Source organism: Furipterus horrens, unplaced genomic scaffold (genome assembly GCF_987537825.1).
Source record: "Furipterus horrens unplaced genomic scaffold, mFurHor1.1.pri manual_scaffold_2, whole genome shotgun sequence".
Taxonomy (NCBI): domain Eukaryota; kingdom Metazoa; phylum Chordata; class Mammalia; order Chiroptera; family Furipteridae; genus Furipterus; species Furipterus horrens.
The window spans coordinates 138,294,519-138,316,414 of record NW_028327172.1 but is presented as its reverse complement, the minus strand read 5'-3'; the positions used below and the strand labels follow the sequence as shown (position 1 = coordinate 138,316,414).

At 44.1% G+C, this 21,896-nt stretch overlaps 2 long non-coding RNA genes across 5 annotated transcripts in view; both read left to right on the top strand.

Annotated features, from left to right (window-relative positions):
* Positions 1-7,021: 7,021 nt before the first annotated feature.
* Positions 7,022-9,182, top strand: LOC150019567 (uncharacterized). Its single transcript, XR_016509262.1, has 3 exons — positions 7,022-7,422; positions 8,224-8,386; positions 8,771-9,182. It is a non-coding gene; the product is annotated as an uncharacterized LOC150019567 (long non-coding RNA).
* A 1,859-nt stretch (positions 9,183-11,041) lies between these two features.
* The window catches only part of LOC150019565 (uncharacterized), a 38,659-nt gene continuing 27,804 nt past the window's right edge, over positions 11,042-21,896 (top strand). For 2 of the 4 annotated variants that reach the window (XR_016509060.1, XR_016509058.1), the window contains exons 1-3: positions 11,042-11,172; positions 18,443-18,585; positions 19,170-19,271. This is a non-coding gene — a long non-coding RNA (uncharacterized LOC150019565). The remainder of the gene's footprint in view (positions 11,173-18,442; positions 18,586-19,169; positions 19,272-21,896) is intronic. The other 2 variants (XR_016509061.1, XR_016509059.1) reach the window with 1 other exon arrangement.

Sequence of the window (21,896 nt, the reverse complement as noted above, 5' to 3'; positions counted from 1 at the left end):
CTGACATCAGACATTCTAGCTAGGCTATGTGTATATATATTTGAATTAGTCAGGCTTCTCCAGAGGAACAGAACCCAGAGGATATATAGAGATAGATACAGAAAGAGAGTTGTTATGAAGAATTGGCTCATGCAATTATGGAGGCTGAGAAATCCCATGATTTTCTATCTGTAGGGTGGAGGCCTGGGAAAGCCAGCAGTATAATTCCAGTCCAAACTCTAAGGTCTGAGAATCAGGGGTGCCAATGTCGTCCCAGAGCCGGAGAAGTGGATGCCCAGCCGAAGCAGAGAGCCGATCACCTTTCCTCTGCCTTTTTGTTCTACTCAGACCCTCAGCAGAGGGGATAGTGCCCTCCCACCCTGGGGAGGGCAATCTTTACTCAGTCTACTATTCAATTGCTAATCTCTTTGGGAAACGCACTCACAGACACACCCAGAAATAATGTTTTACCAGCTATCTGGGCATCGCTTGGCCCAGGAAACCTGACACATAAAATTAACTGACACTCTTTTCCTCAGGGTTTTATTAAGAATGCAGATGCTGCTCAGAACAGCTGTCACCAATCAGCTATTTTACTTCTTGATGAATGACCATCACACTTCAAAGCTAAGCTTTAGGAGAACATAAGACTGTGCTGGTGCACGAAGGGGGAAAGGAAGGACACAGACGCTTGGGTGGGCAGGAGGAGGAAGCTGAAGACTCGCTTTTTCTACTTTACAGGTCCAACTTTGGGGCAGATGTGGATTAGAGGGCCACTGGGAACAGGGGTCCATGAGGACCCTAGGCACCTCTACCAAGGCCCATGCCCATACCCAGCTTCACTCTGGTTTTAAAACAAGATCAATGCAGTGGGGAGCCGGGAGAACTCTGGGGACTCTGGTGGAACCCAGCCCGCCTGGCTCTCCACCCTGTCAGTTATGAAGCAGGAAGAGCCCAGGAGCACAGCCACGCTGGCCTCCTGCCCGTGCAGCCTGGCTGCCGCCCGAAGACCCCTCCTGTGAGATGCTATGTTATCAGGCTTGGCTCTGGGACTGGATTGTTTTCTTTCCTTTTTAAGGATGTTTGAAGTCCTTTGATGAGCAGGTATTTATATTTCATGTTCTTTCATGCCAAATTAGCGCTTATTATTATTATCTAGAATTACAAAAACATTTGGTGTTTTCCAAGTTTAGGCAGATAGCTTCAGAATCTAAGACTACCTTGTTTTGCACAATGGGGAGGGGTCCAAAACAGTCATATGTGGGTTGAATTTCAGACAATTTAGTGATAATAAAACTCGCCCAGTAAGTGAACAAAAGGAAACTCCTGATGGATTTTTGAGGGGGGTGGAATAAAATAATTCACATTCTGTAATGAGTATAATGGCCTTGATACTAGACAATTGGTGTGGTAAATTGAGGTTTTGGGTTGGCGTTTTCTAGGGTAAGACATGCCTGTGATGTAAATGTTCACTTGCCTCATACCCTCTACATCATTTTCCTGTTTTATTTTTCTTCCATTATTTTCCTTGGCCACTTTCATTTTAACTGGACTGTGACTCACATAACAAATCAAGTGCATTAGAAGCCAGACCAAGACATTCAGGGACAGTCCCAAGAACCCCAGGGCTGGCTGTCACCCCAGCTCCAGGGGAAGCCATCCGTTTCCTCAGCCAGCCCAGCTGGTGAAGGTAATTACAGTTGGAAGTTATTGTAAAAGCCACTGGCACAGTGAGGACAGGTTGAGCCACCCCTTTGTTTTCAGCCCATACCAAGGAGACTGCATCTGCTCACAGCCCCATCCTACAGCGCAGGTGGAAACTACTGCCCTAGAGATCTTTAGAGGTCATTCTTGAAGATGGGCCTTCACTGTTTTAGGTGGGTCTCGTCTGGAGGCAGGGGTTGGGGGGCAGTTCTCCACATTTTGCCCCAGGTTCTTTCCAAGCCCAGAGGTCTCTCATTCTAGATTCTACAAGGAGCTGAGGGCAGTAGGAGCCACAGTCCTCATGACAGCAGAGAAGAACTGGTGACTCATGAAGCTAGTTATGATTTTAAAGTGTAAAGCAGCTGGTTCATCTTCTCTCCTCCAAGAGGGAGCAGTCAGAGCCCTGGTTTAACAGAGGCCTCAGGTGTCCAAAAGAACAAAGGGCACTCAGCCTGCAGATCTGGTTTGAAAGCTGCTTGTGCAAGCGGCCAGGGCAGGGCCACCCCCGTGTCTCTCGACCCAGCCCTCCCACAGCCTGCAGTCCCAGGGGGGCCGTGGGCTCTGGGGTGAGGCCAGAGGCCAGCAGGGGTGTGCTCATCTCCATGACCAAGCAGCCCAGGAATCTGAAAGGTAGATTCTTTTCCCTCTTGTTCCACACATGTGTGTTTGTGGGTGTGCTTGTGTGTGTGTGTGTCAAGTGAAAGCCAGAGTGAGAGAGAGAGAGACAGAGAGAGAGAAGGCTTGAAGGGCATATGGCCTCCATCCCAAGTGCCTCTATTTCACTCAATTTGGAGTAGGGAAGTACTAGAGGCTTAAGTCGGTTGTTAGTTCACTAACAAAGAAAGAAGCTTCAAGCAAAGTTTGAAACAGACTAGCACAGACTTCTGTGATGGGAGGCAGAAATTCTAAAAGGAATGTCATATAAAAGCTGCCCTGTTTCATTTGACTTGGTGATGGGGAACAGAGAGGAAAAGGTGAGCTCACTTGGGAGCTGATTCAGGAGAGCAGAGATAGGATGAGGGCAGATTTCATTTTGCAGCTTTGTGACTTTTCAGGAGGTAGGGATATATCTGCTTGGTGCCTTCCCCAAAAGCAGGCTGAGAGTAGTGTCCCAATTTCCTGGATTGGGCATGAGATGGGGCAGGGAGCCCAGGCAGCCTTTCTGGAAGAAGTTAAAACAAAAGCCAAGGCCAGCCCAGCGAAAAAACAAGGGATGGCAGGGTGGTTTCACCTTGTGAGGCAACTCTGACCCAGGATGCTGTGTTGAGAAGGATTCCGAGTCTCTATGTAAACTGTCTTGCAGATTCCATCAAGCCTGTCATGGGAGATCCAGAAGGTCTTCAAACAGTAGGCTGACCAGCTCGTGAGGAGGCTGTCTACATCTTTTCCTTATCCAGGGTCACACAGAGCTCTGATTCCTGGGACTCAGGACACTTTTCTCTCTGAGCACAGCCACATCTGGGCTGGAGGCAGGAGCAGGACAGAGCCTAGAAGGCTGAGCTCAAATCTCCTCCTGGTCAGCTGACACGGTGGGGCCTCTTCTCAGGAAATGCTGGCAGGTTGGGACAGTTGTTTGATGTTGTCCTGGGGACAGGGGCTTAGGTAATGCTGTGTGCACTCCTCCCCCAGAGGGCCAGGCTTGGAGTCCAGAATAGAAGGTGGTCTCTGAACACCTGACCAGGGACGGCTGCTGGCCATCTTGCACAGAGCTCAGGGCATTTTGTTTGGAATTAAACGAACTGAAGCATTTAAAGCCATTACGGCAGTGCTAATACATACTAGGTGCTCAATGGATGTTAATTTACTTTTTCTTTCTCCCTTTAAAAAAGTTTCAGTAAAATGTGTATAACATAAAATTTGCCATTTTAAGCATTTCAAGGTATTCTGTTAGTGGCATTAAGTACATTACATTGATGTACAACTATCTCCACCATCCACGTCCAGAACTTTCTTATCTTTCCAAACTGAGTCTCCATACCCATTACACACTAACTTCCTATTTCTTCTCCCCCCAGTATCCTGGCAGCCATCATTCTACTTTCTGTATCTGTGAACTTGACTACTCTAAGAACCACATATAAGTGGAGTCACACAGAATTTGCCCTTTTGTGACTGGCTTATTTCACTCTGTGTAATGTCCTCGAGATTCATCCATATTGTAGGGTGCGTCAGAATTTCCTTCCTTCTTAGAACAGCCCTAATATGGATAGAGCACATTTTGTTTATTCATGTAACTGTTGATGGACGTTTCAGTGGCTTCTGCCTTTGGGCTGTTGCGAACAGAGCTACTAGGAACATAGGTAGAAACCTATCTGTGTGAGTCCCTGCCTCCATTGTTATTGTGAATACACCCAGGAGTGGCTCCTTTATCCTTTGAAACACTATTAGCAAATTTGACTCTCAAGAGCATTAATAGATATAATGCAGTTGGGAGTCTGCCTGCCATTGTCTGTACCCACCTCAGACGACTGCTCACTCTGCCCCTCTCTCAGGGTCCCCACATGAGACCCGCAGCCCAGTCCCTGGACGGGTCCTTGCTCACCCCAGACAGCCTTTTAATCTCCCTCTGCCACTGCCTACCCCAGTCTGGAACATTTAGGGACCAGTCTAAACCCCTCACTTTACAAGGCCTCCTTGGAACATGGGCTGCAGCAACAGCCTTCCAACCCAGGTCCGTGCCCTCTATCCTGGCTCCTGCAAGTGCATCTTCCGCCCCGGCCCCAGATGTCGTGATGCAGCTCTGACCCTGTCACTCGCTGCTGCCTGCGCTTCACAGGATGAGCTCTGGCCTGGCCGCACTTCCCAGTTCTTGTGATTGCCACCTAGTGCTTCAGAGTTTTGCCCTTTGGGTGCCTTTGTTCACAAGGTCCCCTCTGAATCTGAATGCCATCCACATGCCACCCCCAGCTCACCCCTCTAATATTTACCTCATCCAATTTATCTTTTAATACTCTGCTCAAGGATCTGCTCCTCCTTCCTGTGAGGCCTGGCAGAGCAAGAACTCACAAATGTCGGACAGATTCTCAAGGGAGCGGCATTCCCAGGCTTCTCTCTCAAGGTGAAACACAGGCATGATTTTAATGTTCTTTTAGAAGCAGGGTCATGCCTACAAAGGCTGTGGGCTCAGTTACGTCCCGTGGGCATCCATCCCCTCCTCAGCTGGACAGCTGAAGAAGGTTCTCAGAAACACCAGGACATCTTTAAAAGTCACTAAAGAGTGCTCGGCTGGAGGCTGCATGTGACACAGTGAGGGCTGGTGGTTTCTCTTTAAGGATTTATTGCACAAACCTACATGCCTAGCCCTAGGTGTATGTTTATATCCGTAGTCTTGCGGCTTTCTCAGTAGCAATGAAGAGCACCGCCTCTCTGATTAGTCCTCTGGCCCACAGGGTCCCCTAGTGTGGGGGCCAGAGCAGAGCTAAGCTTTCCTCTGTCCTGGGAACAGCGCCTGTTTCATCGAGGCTGTGACTTACATATTAATAACTCCGTTTCTTGCTGCCCTCAATCTGGGAGGTTAGACATCCCCCATGGACTACTTGCCCTACATGTGAGCACACTCTTCCTTGTTCTGTGCAACAGTTCAGGCTTAAATATTACCCTTTGCAAAGAAGAGTGTAAATGCTAGAGTGAAACAGCACAGAGCCGAAAGGGTTGTAAATTACAAGTAGTGATGACACCATTTTCTCCATAATGCCTGCAGAGCAATGAGCACCGCATACATATTAACCCCGTGTGTGGGGGCTGCTTAATCTCCTTGGAAGGGAGACTTCAAATGCAGTGGCCCTGGTTTTAAAAGAAGGCCACTTTAACGTGTGAGAGCCCATTCCGTCATGAGGAAGCCAAACCATCACGATATGGATGGAACCATTTAACCTCAGAGTCATGGGCAGTCTGTGTCTGACAATACTTTTTCTGTCTTCCGAATGTTAAAAAGAAACATCTCACAAAGCCCTGTGTGAGGAGGACAGGGCTTCCCTTCGCTCTAGGCCCTCCAGCTGAGGATCCATGGAAATGGGCATCTGTGTGCACACCAGCCTGGTATGGGCCTCCATGCTGGTTCTCATTCTGTTCGAAGTCCCATCCTAGTCTGGGGTGCCAGGAGAGCCAGATCAAGGCCCTCAGTCCAGCCCAGGGAGGGGAGTCACTTCATGGGAGTGGGGAGGAAACTTCTTAACTTCTGGTGTTTTCTGCTATGTAGAGGGAGCCTCCCTAGCGTATCACTCTGCTTTCCTTCTGTCATGTCACTTCCGCGGGGAAGAAGAATTACATCAGCAAAGAGAAACTGGGTCTGCAGAGTCCAGGTATGTCCTGTTTGTGGAGAACCAGCCTGCCTGCAGACAGCACAGGTCTGCTCTGCCCCCTCCTGCTGTAAACATTCTAGGGGCAAGCCCCCTGCACAGGGAGGATCTGCTCTGACACAACACAGCCTAGGATGGGGTGGGTGGGGCTGAGTGAATCTAGGTTAGTATTAGGAAGCCACTCGCTTGCAGATATTAGAAGCCACATTTTCCAAGATTAATTTCATCAGTCATAAAGGTCTCCATCTGCTTGGCTTCTTTGATTTATTTCTCAAACACAACTTGAAGAGAGAAGTGGTGAAGACTGGGAGAAGGATGGGGAAGATAATTAAATTTCAGATGTTTTAAACTTCTCAGTGGCAGTTTTGGGTAAGAAGTTGGATGTGGGCTCTGTTACTCAGAGGGTCTTGAGGAACCCCAACATTTAGAAGGGTGTGTAGGAGGACACCCACCGAAGGAGACAGACTGCGGGCTAGTCCTGGCAGTCACTGACTACAGGACAGTAGCAAAACATCTTTTTTTATTATCCAGCAGGGTTTGAGGCTGCCTAATACAGACAACTTCCTTTGGAAAACTCTGCATAGACAGCCTAGCCTTATAAAGAATGATTGTTTGATTATATTTGGGAGAGATTTTCATATCTTTTAGGACTTTTTTTCTCTATATACAATAACTAGTTGTCAATCACTTTTCTTTTGAGGGCAAAGAATGCAGGAGCCTTTTTATTCATTACAATTGATGCCTTTTGAAAAAGGACCCCTTAATTACTGTTTATGGGGCACAGAGCTTTTTCAAAGATACCCATCCTCTCCTAATACACACAGCTGCGCTTTAGAGCCTGATTTTTCACCCAGCCAAAGGACCCCACAGGGATCCATTATTCATCGCAACCTCTGCCTCTCCACATCTTTCATAATGGAACCACTTCCCTGCAAAGCTCCTGCTGGCTGAATCCCATTCATTCCCATGAAAGGGGCTGCCGATATCTAAAGTTCATTTCAGGAAGGTTATATAATAAGAATGGGTAAAATAACATAATCTCATTTTAAAACATTTCCTTCCTCTGTTCTGCTGTTGAAATCAAACAATTCCAAGTTCCATCTGTCCTGTAAGAGGTCCAGACTGTACCATGTGGTTTTGAAACTGTTTCCTTTGTTTCAGGGCACCTCTGGTGGGGTTCCCGCCCCTCCTGGATGTATTCAGACTGATCCTTGGATTTGCAATTCCAGAAGCAAAATAATGAACCAGAATTGTATGAAAATGTCGCTCTGCCCCCACGATCAGTACCTAGCACTGGGAGAGAAGTCAAGCTCCAGAAGGCAGAGTGGATTTTTATTTAAAGAAACATTTTCAAAGTTAATATGAAAACACACAAGTATATCATAAAACGACGACAGCCATCCAAATGTGAATCAATTGTAGCGTGCTGATGTGCTCGAAGGTGTGTCAGTCTTTTGCCCTCCCAGAGGCTCTGAACAACCAAGGCTTTGTGTGCTACTACAGGCTGCCCTGAGAGACCCACCCCTCACAGGATCTCAGTCCTGGATGAAGTGGGAGGAACCGCCCCCTGCCGCTCTTCCCCACCGTTCCCTCCTGGGTTTCCAACTTGCCCACTCCCTTCCCTCTGGCTTCTAGTCAAGGGCTGGCAATTTTTTCCTCTAAAGGGCCATGTCTTATCTGTTCAGGTTGCTATAACAGCTTTTGTGCTGGGACTTCTGCTTTCTTTCTGCTTTTGGATTTAAACTAAAACAGAGATTCTTTCTGTGTCACAAGTCTGCTGAACTTGAGACTGAAATACACCATTGGCTCCCCTGGGTCTCCAGGTTGCCTACTCACTTGCGGATCTTGGATCTTATCTGCCTTCGTAATGTGAACTTATTCCTTATAACAAGTCTATCTATGTATACATGCTACTCGTTCTGTTTCTCTGGAGAGCCATGACTAATAAAACCCCTTCCCACCCTAATTATCTGAAGCAACCCTGGCCTTTTAGTTCCCTGAAATCACTAAGTCCCTTTCCCCTCCTTTGTGTCCTGACTAAAGCCTAGTCTTCCTCAAGTGTCAGCTTAAGTATGACTTCCGTAAGGAAGCCTGACCCTTCTGTCCATCCATCCCCACTCACTACCTAGGTGAAGTCCTGTCTCTCCTGATACTTACCATGACTATACTTTAAAAGTTTAAATAACTTAAGTAATTAAAGGTTTATTTGTGATTTTACCCACTCAATGCCTGTCTTTCCCAGATGATACATTCCCTGAGGGCAGAGACAGCACTTTCTTGTTCAACACTGTGGCGCAAGGCTGTCTGCGGCTGGATGAATGGTGCCACGGACCCCTGTGCCTGGGGCTGGTATTACACCTGAAGTGATTATGTTCTGCAGAAGATGACAGAAGTGTCAGGGTAAGGTAAGAAAATAAATAACCTGCCTTCTTTAACCTGTGTCAAGAAGTGTAAATCCTGAAGAGATTGGTGGTTTTAAAATTTAGTTAGAAAAGTCAGTATTTTCCTGTCATGGCTAAGATACAAGTCAATCTAATTAAGGTGACAAGGTGTCTTCTAGTTGGTAATTTTGCTTGCTGTGGTTTTTAGAGTGTGTTTATAGCTGGGTGATAATAAATGACTAAGAGTCAGAACAGATGAAATCCTAATTCTTGTCTCTTCACTTTTATCCAACTCCATTTTCCCTAATGACTTCCATCTGGGGACAAACATGATTCATTACTTGTGTTTTTAAGTTGAAATGTATAAATTGTAGCTCTCTGGTATGCCTCATTATTTTCACTTCGCAGAGCCTTCCTATTCAGCCATGTTGCCCTGGAGCCCTGCAGCCTCCCTGGATGCTGGACAAAGTGAAGCTGAACTCACTGACTGGGTTTCCCACCCGCGAGCCACAGCAGCGTTTCTGAAAAGCCTTGCAACTCCCTCCTTCCATGGCTTCTGCCTCTTGCCTCCATTATTCCTCCCACACATAGACTTGGCCGGTTTCCATTGGGGGTTTAGAGTGGAATATTTCATTCTTCTATTGTGTTCTAAATTCTATTTAGAAGTCTCCAAAGGACACAACATGAAATCAGTTGAAGAAGGGTCCCAAAATAATAGTGAACTTTGGTAACATAGGAGGCCATTCATTAAATCAGTTAACAAATATGTTTTGAGAGTCTTGAGATCTGTGCTATAGTAAATGACTGAGAGTGATAAAAGTATAGAATTATCTCTTTGTTCCCTACTTAATTCATCGGCAGCCGTCCGTCTCGAGAGATGATGATGTAGCTTCTTAAGAGTCTATCTGCACCGCCGAGAATGGTTGTGCAGTCCGACTCGGGAGTGACACGGTATCTGTCTCCTCCCGTGTTGAATCGACATTTTGTGATGATGCTGGAGTGTCCCCTCCAGTGAAGCTGAAGCTACAGAGCCTCGAGAGACGATGGTGTAGCTTCTTAAGAGTCTATCTGCACCGCCGAGAATGGCTGTGCAGTCCAACTCGGGAGTGACACGGTATCTGTCTCCTCCCGTGTTGAATCGACATCTTGCAATGATGCTGGAGTGTCCTCTCCAGTGAAGCTGAAGCTACAGAGCCTGGGCAGGGTGATATGGAGGGTCTGCTGTTGCCCATGCAGCAGACCCCCCCTCTCTTCGCAGCTGAAGGATCCAAGGGAAAGACGGAGTCAATACAGCTTGGCTTCAGGTGCGCCGCAGGAGTTGCCGGTGTTGACTACAACGTCAAACCGCCTTAGGGACTCCGGCTCCGGATTTTCTGTCGGGGTTTACTCCCTTAGCCTTTCCCCTGAAGAGGTATGCCGCAAGGCAGCGGAGGTTTTTTGGAATCAGAGTTTTCCTTCTCTGATGTGCCCTGACTGGAAGATCGAACCAGCGACACTTAGCTCGCAGGCCAACGCTCAACCCACTGAGCCAAACCAGCCAGGGCCCCCTACTTAATTAATATTTATTAAATATTTGTCATATGAAATGCAGAAGATGGTGTTGGAGCTGGAAAGTCTGACACGCTAAAGTGGAGAGTATCAGGAAGGAAGGAAAGAATAAAGCCAGCTAGGAAGCTTGGTGTTTTTTGGTTTGAGGTACTGCATGCCTGCATTGAGAGATGATTAAGATCCATTGGGCTCATTCCTGCTTAGCTTTCTTTGTGTGGCTGCCTGGAATGCTATTCCCCCAAATATCTCCATGGCCAACTTTCTCACCTTCTTTGAGTCTTTCTGCAAATGTCATTTTCTCAACATGGCCTCCTTATCTGCTATGTTCTGAATTTTATGTTTCCCCCCAAATCCATATGTTGAAGCTCTAACTCCCAAAGTGGAGATGGGGCTTTTGGCAGATGATTATGGCCCAAGGGTGGAGCCCCCATGAATGGGATTAATGCCCTTATACAAGAGACTCCAGGGAGTTCCCTAGCCTCTTCCACTCTGTAAGGACTCAGTGAGAAAACTATCATGTATGAACCAGGAAGTGTGCTCTCACCAGACATGAGTCTTCTGGCACCCTGATCTCAGATTTCCAGCCTCTGAAACTGAGAGGTATATATAAATGACTGTTGTTTATAAGCCACCCAGTTTATGGTATTGTTATAGCCCCCCATATGGACTAAGCCACTCACCATGCTATTTAAAATTGCACACCTTACCCCTCTGCCACATTTCTCACCACATGCTAAGTTCCCTTCATTCTTTCCAACGTTTTCTTTTTACTGCACTTCCAATATACAGTATGACACACATTTACTTTGTACCTTAGTTATGTTTTCTGCACCTACTAAAATATATATTTAACAAGGATATATGTTCGCTGTTTTATTCATTGATGTATTTTAAGTGCCCAGAAAAGTGCCTGCTTATGGTGGATACTCAATAATATGTGCTGAACAAATGCATGATATGGTAACAGATTTTTAGCGAATAGACTTTTATCTACCTTGAGAAGCATCATTACATTGAAATAAAAAAATAATTTACCTATAAACATCTGTTAGTTGGTGCTTGTTCCTTTTGTTTCCTGGTTTTAAGTAGCTGAGAGAGAACCTTGAGGTGGTAATTTTATTGCTAATGGAAATGCTAAATTTGCATCCAAGTGGCAGGTGTGTACCCTTTCTGGCTGGTGCTGGTTCACACTTCACATGCTAAAGACAAGAAATGAGTGGAAGACGCAGGACTTCAGGTGGGACTCAAATGCTGAACGTGAGGTAAATGAAGGCTACAGGAAGGATGTTCTGGGCAGGGGCATGGGGAACTGAGGTGAAATAGGAGGGAGGGGTCGGATGCTGAAAACCTGGAAGCTGAGCAGAGGAATTTCAGTGTTTTGTGGAGAGTCATGCAGAGACAAGGGTGTGGCCTGGATAAAAGTTGTTTTAGAAGAGTCACATGGCTGCTATACATAGGCTGGGCTGCAAGATGGAGTCAGAGAAAGTCAGAGAAACCTGCTGCAGAGTCATTACCCACAATCAAGTGAAGGTCTGAACAAGGTGATAGTAAAGAGTAATCTGAGAGATTTTGAGAGAAACAACTGAATTTTCCCCAATTGTTATTATGAAAATTTTCAAACATACAGAAATTTGTGAAGAACAGAATATTGCTATAGATATATACATGTGCGTATAGTTGTATTGTGTGTTTGTGTGTGTATATCACATATATATGTATATATATATATATATATATATATATATATATATATATATATTTACCTAGATTCAACAACTAAGACAACAGAACTTTAATTGGATTTTATTTCATTTACCAAACTCCTACAAGTCATAGGTTACAGTAGGTACATTATCTATATAGAATAATATTTTTTCAATTAGATCTCAGAATCAACATATGATCCTATTTTGCACTATAATTTCAATAGTCAAGATAACAATACCATTTTTAGTGTACTTACTCCTTGAATATGAACCTTCATATGAAGTCACAACTCATTAAATTAATGAGGAAGGCAGCGTGATGCTGTTTGGCTCAATGCATCTGTGACTGTAATCTTTGCCAGCAAAGTAATTTTTAAACATTCATGTTAGCTGGGTTGAAATAAAATTTTTTTGTTTTCTTCCTCTCTAAAGAAAATAAAGTTTGATGTGGTTAATATTTTATGCCCAACATTCTCTGAGGTTGAAGGGCTCATTCATGTTTCACCTTTAGAAGCATCATTACACTGAAACCTCCCACGTGGGGGAGAAAAAAGAAACAAGTAAGAGTGAAGTATGAAGGTGAAAATACTGAGGGAAATGAAGCTCTCAGTCTGGCATCTAGTTATTTTTTATTTCTAGGTTTCCTTCCCTTAGTCCCTTGTTTTAGGTTGTTTTTGTTGCTGTTTCTTTGTTTCTTTTTTCAGTCTTAAATGTCTGACCCATTGTTCCTCTCTATGTCTATTGATTCTTAGGCTGGGGAAATGCTGTATTCTTGTCCCTCTTGTCATTCAACAGTTCTGTGGGTTATTTGTTAAAATGCCAGTTCAGTACATTCAAACTTTACCAGTGTTTGTTTTAAAACTATACCTCCGACTCACTAAGGTGGTAATGAGGGCCTTTGAATTTTTTGTGTAATGAAGCTCCCTGGGAAGAGTCAAGAGAAATGGTCTGACATTGAGTTTTGGAGCTATAGATTATTATATTATTTGGGGTTCCCAGCTATTTAGTTCCCACCATCATTGTTCCTGGGCATGTGTATTTCTCGTTCTGAGGGGGTAGGACAGTGGTGTGAGGTGTCACAGTGCTTCAGAACAGAATGCTGGGGCCACCCAGCTGAGAGAGACGCATGGGACCTACATGCCAAACAGTCAACTCTGGAGGTCAAGGGCATGAGGGAAGGGATGGAGTGTTCTCTTGCTTATTTCTTTGAGAAATTCCATTCTTCTCTACACATAATTTGTCAGTCAACTCTTTATTTTTCTGGCTAATGAAGACAGTACTCTGTTCCTTTTTCCTATTCTTTTGCAATTCACTTTTATGAGCCCAAGTAATGCATGAAAACATTCTGTTTTCATTTATAAAGTAAATTCTATACAGATAAGAGACAAAAAATCCCCTTTAACTGCCCCCCACAACCTAAATCCTTCCCCAGAGGTAGTCACTGTTATCAGTTTGTATAAATCTGTCCAGATTTTCTTGTATGCATTTGCATGACCATATTTACATAGAGAAATATATAGTTTTGTGGGTGTATTTACATAAATAATGTCATCCTTTCTGTAGTGTTCTGTTGAGCTTCCACTGAATAATATGTCTTCTTGAAGTCTTTCCATAAGATTTTTATGCAGTCTCTTCCGTATAAATCTACTTCATTCTTTTTCCATGGCTACATTGTATTTCATGGGTACGCCAAAATTTAACCAATTTCCCTAATGATGGCTATTTAACTTGTTTCCTTTTTTAAAAATCTGAAGCACTATAATAAACATCCCTTGCTTCTTTATGCACATACTTGAGCAATTCTCTAGGACAGATGGAAACTGGCACAGACACTTGAAAGTGACGTGCTGGTTGAAAGTCATGGACATTTCATAAAAATAGTTATTACCAAATTGCTGTCCCAAAAAAGTGGGATTAGTGCACCACCCGAGTATGAAGAGAATCTATTTCTTCACCTTGGCTAAGGACAATCTTGAATTTTTACCACTCTGTCCTGCAAAGACATAATAACTCACTGTCAGTTATAATTTGAATTTTTCTGAGAATCAGTGGGGGTGGAGCAAATTTATTAGCCACTTTTCCGCCATCATTGTTTTTTTAAGATGCCTTAGATGTTTCTTTTAACAAATATGTGCATGCATCATTACAGAAAGTCGTGTGTTATTGAGGGGGTTGAAATGGAATGCTTCCATCTGGCACCTGGCCCATCTTATAAGAGATATATGGTAGCTGTGTTTGGGGTCTGGACTCTGGGGCCAGGGGAGATGCTGTCACTTTTCTAAATGGTTTGAAAACCTTGCAGTTATTAATTAGTAAGTGTGATGACTTTTAATGACAGAATTCTCTTTACTTTTGAGGCTTTATGATGCTGAGTCAGGTTTAACTACTTGCCCATATCTCTTTTACAAGGTCTGATTCTAAACTACTGGTCTGCCGAAACTTTATGGCTCCTGATTATCCTCTTCTGTTTGGTTTTCATTAACCGGCAGAAATATCAAGGGCTTTACTGAGGCCTTCTCATTATCAAGGGCAGATCTAAGGATATTATTCTCCCAGGTACATTCAGTCCTGTCACTTAGCATTTCCTCTGGGCAGGACATGTTTTCATGCCCTGATCGCTTGACTTCCAAAACACGTTTTAACTTTTACCTAGACCCTCTGCTTCTGCATACCCACCAACCACAAACCAGCTAGAATCACCTTAGGGATGCTTGGGCTCAGTGGCAGATACCACTGGGCACAGCTGAAGGCTTGAGAAACCCCTTGGACTGGGAGCCATGGGAGCTCTCTGGTTGGTTTCCCTTGCCTGACTCCTCTTAGAAGGGCCATCTCTGTTTCACGGTCCTCTGCTTCACGATTCTCTGCTTCATGATCCTCTGCTTGCCACACCAGTGCTGCTTACCCTCTGACCCTTCCTAATCCAACCCAGCTGTTTACCCTCAGCCTCCTTCCCAGGGTCTGGAACCTAACCCCGAAGCTTTCTCTACCTACCTAAGGAGACTGAGCTGGTATCTTCTGCGAGGCCTGGGCAGTGTTTGCCACTGAGCCCAAGCATCCTTTGAAACCCAATAGTTACACACCTTGTAAGCTATTTCCTGGCTCCCACCCCAAATATGCACTGACAGTGAGCAGTTGAATGCTTTAGTGACCAATCATTGGTATGATTTCAAATTACCATCTACTGTTCTGTCCAGAACCTGTTTGGCCAGGTGAGTGCTGTCTACCTTACATGGTAAGGTCTTAAAACTGCAGAGTGAGAGAGACCAGTTTTATGCAAATCTCTTTTTACAGTGCTTAGCCCAGAACCATAAGCAATTAGGTACTTAATAAATACTTCTTGGTGGTATAATTCTATAGGGAATTTTTTCTTTAATTGTGTATTTCTTGAATTTAGGTTGGTGGAGTAGGGGTAGAATGGTAGTGATTATTATTATTTTTAAAAAGATTTTATTTATTTAATTTTAGAGAGCGGGTAAGGGAAGGAGAAAGAGAGGGAGAGAAACACCGATGTGAAAGAGAAATATCAATCGATTGCCTTTTGTACGTGCCCTGACTGGAGACTGAACCCACAACCCAGGGATGTGCCCAGACTGGGAATTGAACCAGTGACTTTTCACTTTGCAAGATGACACTCAACCAACTGAGCCACACTGGTCAGGGTGGTAGTAATTATTTTTAAAAGCTTTTCCAGAGTATGAATTTCCAATTTTCATATGCCCGGTTCCTTAGAGGATCTGATTTGAGGCATAGTTCTGGAAATGTAAATCATATTTACACAGCCAGGTCATATTTAGTCCCAGAATGAATTGCTGTGAACAGATCTGAACAAACACAGTGAGGTCATACTGTTCTTGGTGTCAGGTTATTGCAGGTCTGCTTTGGGTACTTGTCATCTTGAACCAAAAGAACAGAAATGGTGCAGTCTTTCCCTGTCCCTGTGCCTTCCCTGACTCTCTCAAGTCTTTATATAGCCAGGGCACCTAGCCTTGTGACAAATTTTCCTTCTTAAACAGTAAAAACACACAATTTGAAGAATTTTTTTAAAAGTGTGATACATATTTGTTAGTGGGTGTGTGTATTGTTGTTTTTAAAGACTAGCTTTTTGTTTTAGAGGAAGTACATAGGATTTGGAATCAGAAAAATCTATGGGTTTTTTGTTGTTGTTTGATTTAGTTTAGGCAATTTAACCTTTCTTAGTTTCAGATATCTCACAATAAAATAGGTGAAATAACATGAAAAAAGAAAAATGTAAGTAGACTAATATATTGCTCCTCGTAGCTTTATGTTCTCCCTTACAAGGCACTATCAGAGTGTCACTGAGCCTGTTGATAGGACCTGGCTCTGGAGACTGAGACATTCTAATCCTGGCCTGCCTAGTGACTCACTTTGTGACATGGGACTGTTGATTTTCCTGTTCGTTTCAGAATTGGAAGATGGGAACCATAGCATCAGCAAGGATAATGTCTGCCACTCTAAGTGACCCAGAAGAAAAAGTTGTTGCATAAATACAGAATAGAAAGGATTTGCCCCCACACTAAATGTCACAGCTTAAAAAAAGAATTCAGGACTTCCTGCCTCATGGTCTAGTGCCCTGGCCAGATGTTTGGTGAGAGAGGAAGTAGAAGGAACCAGCTCCAAGAAACTGTCTGCTCTTGCAAGTGGCCAGTTGGCCTGGCATCAAGGGACTTCCCCAGCCACTTTGAGAAGCTGGGTTCTTGCTGGCTCCATGAACAACCCCTGGTGAGAACCAGGGACGCAGCTGCTCAGGGGCTGGATGCGGGCGGAAGCTCACACCAGCTGTGCCAGTGCTTATGCCCTTGTGCTCCCAGGGCCTGCCACGGGCTTGAGCCTGGTGTGAACAGAGGTGGAATAAGGACTCTAATTGGAGGAGAGGGAGAGAGGGGTGGGTGGTAGTAGGAGTGGAGTAAGGGGGAAAAAAAAAAAGAGGCCAGGGGAAAAAAAGTGGGCTCTCTTGTCCCATTTAACTTAATTTTTATTTCAAAAATCTTTTCCTGTCACTTTGTTCCGGGCTGTCTCTTCCGCTCTGCTTCCTGATTCTCAGACTGTTGGCTTTGGTGTGTCTGATCTCTCTGTTAGCTTTGCCCTTTGTCTGTTTTCCAGTTCTGCAGCAGAGATCCAGGTAGTTTTTGTTCCCACTCCTGCTGATTCCTGCAGTTTCTAGAACATACTTCAGAAACAGCGCTCCAAGAATTGGGTGAAAAGCCCTATTTATTTTTTAACAGGAACATTTTTTTTTTTTTATTTCTCTTAAAAATAAAAACACTCTTTATCGTCCTCTGATTTCTCTAAGTCTCATTGTTCATTTTATCTAATACCAACTTCTGCCTTTTCCCTCTCTCTTTCCCCTCATTGTGAGTTGTTTTTTTTCTCTGGTGACAGCTTTATTGAGATATAATTCATGTAACATACAAGTCACAAGTGTTCAATTCAGTGGTTTTGAGTATATTTAGAAATTTTTTTATCTATCTCCATAATCAATTTGATATCATTTTCATCACCCCAGAAAGAAATCCTGCACCTCTTAGTCATGTCTCTGTGGATTTGCCTGTTCTGGACATTTCAGATGAATGGATTCATATAGTATTTGGTCTTTTACTAGTAGTTTATTTCACTTAGCCCTGGCTGGTTTGGCTCAGTGGATTGAGCGTCGGCCTGCGAGCTAAGTGTCGCTGGTTCGATCTTCCAGTCAGGGCACATCAGAGAAGGAAAACTCTGACTCCAAAAAACCTCCGCTGCCTTGCGGCATACCTCTTCAGGGGAAAGGCTAAGGGAGTAAACCCCGACAGAAAATCCGGAGCCGGAGTCCCTAAGGCGGTTTGACGTTGTAGTCAACACCGGCAACTCCTGCGGCGCACCTGAAGCCAAGCTGTATTGACTCCGTCTTTCCCTTGGACCCTTCAGCTGCGAAGAGAGGGGGGGTCTGCTGCATGGGCAACAGCAGACCCTCCATATCACCCTGCCCAGGCTCTGTAGCTTCAGCTTCACTGGAGAGGACACTCCAGTGACATCGCAAGATGTCGATTCAACACGGGAGGAGACAGATACCGTGTCACTCCCGAGTCGGACTGCACAGCCATTCTCGGCGGTGCAGATAGACTCTTAAGAAGCTACACCATCGTCTCTCGAGACGGACGGCTGCCGACGATTTCACTTAGCCCAGTGTTTTCAAGGCTCATCCATGTAGAATGTGTCCATACTTGGTTCTTTTTTATTGCCAATACCCCGAGATTTAGTGAGTCCATGTGGCACAGATGAGGGTCAGGGCACGAGTCAGAGGCCATGAACAGGAAGATACGTCACATGGAAAAGAATGCAAAGTAATAGATTATTGAAATACATTGTGAGCCTTTGCCAAAAATAATGCTGAAATCATATTGAGGAGCATTAAGTACACCTGCAGGGGATAAGACAAAAACTCCAGAATTCATGAGTACCCCGTCCAGAAAATTATTTCCATACATATCTTAATGCTCCCAAACACTCGCCTCTTGTGCCTTTCTCTCTTCTCCCCTCTGGTCTTTCTGTAGAAAGGAGTAGCACGAGAATGTACCTACACCTGTGTATTTCAGTTCCAGTCTTGGTCAACAAGGAAGGAAGAAGGAGGGAAATGATTTCATTATTGGGAATTTGAAAGGGCCACATGACAAAGCATTAGGCAATAGCTATATTGAGTTGGTTTGCAACCAATGAATGCATAAGTAAGTGCAACAACAAATTGATGTCTCTTTCTCTCTCTCCCCCTCCCTTCCTCTCTCCTTTTCTCTCCCTCTTTCCCTTCCTCTCTCTCTAAAATAAATAATAATAGTAATAATTTCTTAAGTGAGTAGGAGGTGACAAAGGCTCAAGACATTGATAAGTGACAGCTTCCAGACTAACGAGAATTGAAGCCTGATGCCAGAACAAGATAGAGGATTAGCAGGCACAGGAGCTGGGAGCAAATGTTGGCAGGTATGTGTGATGAGAGAATCAAGGTAATGGTGCCTTGCATTAACTTTATCCTGGTGGAGGTCAGAAACCTTCCTGAGAGTCCCCATTATAATACTCGGATTGTAAACCACGTTATGATAGTACAAGAGAAATATCTGACCATTTTTAAAGTCAAGATTGAAAGTCATCGGTATTAATGTGAACCATAAGCTAAATAAGGAATATATTAGCAGGGTGGGAAAGTTTCCCTCGTGCAAAAATATCTCAAGAATTATAGTAATAGCTATAAAATCCATTAAAGTTAAATATAATTACTTGATTAACGTGGCTTCAAAACATTAGTAATAAAGAGAGAAAGGTCCTTTTAAAGCTTTGGGATGGCTGGCATTAGGATATTTTGGGATTGGAAAGAAAGAAGAAAAGCCAGAGTATAACTTACCACGATCCATTGTCAGGTGATACACCGCTGTGAATTCTGAAATCCTGAGGCTCACGCTCAGCCTGATGGCTCTCATCTATGTGTCGTGTTCTCTCAAGGTCCTAAGGGACATTGCTTATGCCCCTGGAGTTTTATGGACTCACAGCAACAATTATTTTCTTTACAGTCTTCTGTAACCCTAGGACCCAGAGCAGGGAGGAGGAGATTATGCTAACAGCTGCCAGTCTTTATTCAGAATTCATTCTTCATTCAAATGTGGAATGAGCAGGTATTACCATCGGGGAGGTTAAGCTGGGTGCTGGGGACAAAACCATGAATAAAATTGTCATGGTCCTGGCTGTGGACTGAATGTGTCCCCCTCCCCATTCATATGTTGAAGTCCTAACCCTCATTATGGTGTTTGGAGGTGGGGCCTCTGGGAGATAATTAGGTCATGAGGGCAGAGCCTTCAAGGATGGGATTAGTGTCCTTATAAAAAAGACCCCAAAGAGCTCCCTCACCCCTTCACGTGAGGACACAACAAGAGACAATTGTCTATGAACCAGAAAGCAGGTCCTTCCTAGACACTGAATCTGCCTGTAAGCTTGATCTTGGACTTCTAGCCTCCAGAACTGTGAGAAATGAATGTTTATTGTTTATAAGCCACCCAGTGCACAGTATTTTTCTTACAGCAGCCTGACCTATGTCCTGCTCGTGGAGCGCTTTGTGCTTGGGGAAACAGGCATGAACTGTGCATTCGGCTGTAATTGCAGGAAGTGCTGTGAGGACCATGAAGGTGTTTGAGAGTGTGTTAAGAGGACCCTACCTGAAGTGGAAACTTGCTTTAACACTCTGATGAGCTCATGGTGCCTGGGTCTTTCCTCCTTTAAATGAATTCTCATCCCTCTTACATATAAACCTTTGTCAGGCTGCCCCACCACTTTCTCAGAGCTGGTCTAAGTATATCCCATCATAGGCAACAGTCATAGTCTGAACTCAAGCTGAGATCCCTATTGTCTGTGTGACAGGAATTTCTACAGTTTTCTTTCTTTTTAAAATTGTGGTGAAAAAAAATACATGAAAATATTTACTTTCTTAACCATCTTTATGTACATAGTTCAGTGGCATTAATTACTTCATATCGTGCTATTATTATCACTACCATCCATCTCCAGAACTTTCTCATCATTCCAAAATGAAACTCTGTGCTCATTAAACTAAACTCTGCATTCCCCCTCCCCAGCCCCTAGCACTCAACGTTCTACTTTTATGTCTATAAATTTGACTACCCTGAGGTACCTCATATGAGTGGAATTATACAGTATTTGTCCTTTTGTGACTGGCTTATTTTACCTAGCATAACGTCCTCAAGGTTCATCTATGTTGTAGCATGAGTCAGAAATTTGTGTATATATGTGTGTTTTAATAAATTGTAAATACTTAGACTAAAACTATTGTCACTATGTTGTCAGGGTTCCTGCAGGAAACATACACTTTGGTATATTGACATAGATATTGAGCAGAATTTAATGAAGGGACTATTTATAAGGATGTGGGCAGGGGTTAGGGAAACAAACAAGGGGTTCTTAAGCTCCCTAGAGCTGGCAACAGTGGGGAGCTGCTACCACTCCAAGGCTTGCAGAGGTGAGGGGAAGTGATGATTACCAGAACCTGAAGGAACAATTGTGGCTGGAAGAATTGTGGGCCACCAGACAGAAGCTGGAGCCTTGGGGAAAGCGGAAAATAGACTCACCATCTTCCTCTTCTCTAGTCCCCCAATCTTCTGCGGGTGTTTGCACTACCGAAACCAGCCATGAACCAGGGGGCAAGATTGGCCTCCCAGGCACAGAGCAGAGTGGAAAAGAGTAGAGGCTGAATCTGGAGGAGCAAACAGTGTATCCAGTCTACTTGAATTCTACAGGGAGTTGTGTGGCATAAGTAGGGCTGCAAATGGAGGAGCTGAGAACAGGGGTGGGCTGTGTTCCTCTAAGAGAAAAAGAGCGGTATAGGTGATACTGAGAAGGAAAAATAAGTCTGGAAGGAAAAAGAGAGAGGAAAGGGGTGGGGGGAGGGAAGAGAGAGAGAGAGAGACAGAGACAGAGAGAGACAGACAGAGAGAGAGAGAGAGAGGGAGAGAGAGAGAGAGAGAGAGAGAAACACTAGGAAGAACCCTTAAGAGGAAGAAGAGGGGATGTCTAAAGAGGAATTACTGCACGAAGAGCTAAAACTCATTTTGCAGTGTTTTTGAGGGACCTTTAGTGAAGATATGCATTATTTTCAAGGCTTTGTAGAGTTTTGAATGTTACACTATGTTGGGACATAGGAACAAGAAAGTCCAGTATTACCTGGTGTGGTTGGCAGAATAACAGCCCCCAATCATGTCCACATCCTAATCCCCAGAACCCGTGAATGTGTTAGGGTATGTGGAAATGAGGAATTAAGTTTGCAGATAGAATTAAGGTTGCTGATGAGGTGGCCTTGAAATGAGATTATCCTAACATATCTGGTTGGGCCCAATGTCAGCACAAGGATCCTTAACTGGCGCGGAGGGAGACAAATGAGTCAGTGTCAGACAAGTGCCATGTGAGAAAAACTGGACGCCATTTCAGACTTCCAACCTCCAGAGCTCTAAAAGAATAAATTTGCACTGTTTTAAGCTACTGGGTTTGTGGTAGTTTGTTATAGCATCAATAGGAAACTAATACACTGGGTTTTGTGAGTTTGGGGTGAAGTTAGCTAAATTTTGAATTCAAAACATGTTGTTGTTTCTAATTACCTTAAATACTGTTTAAAGCTAAATTTGCAAACTTTACCGGTGAGAGGTTTAATTAAGCTTCCTTCTATGAGCTAAAAAGTGCACTAGTTGAAGCAGGGGCTGGGCCTTTACACCTGCTTCCTGTGTGCAGTGGATCTG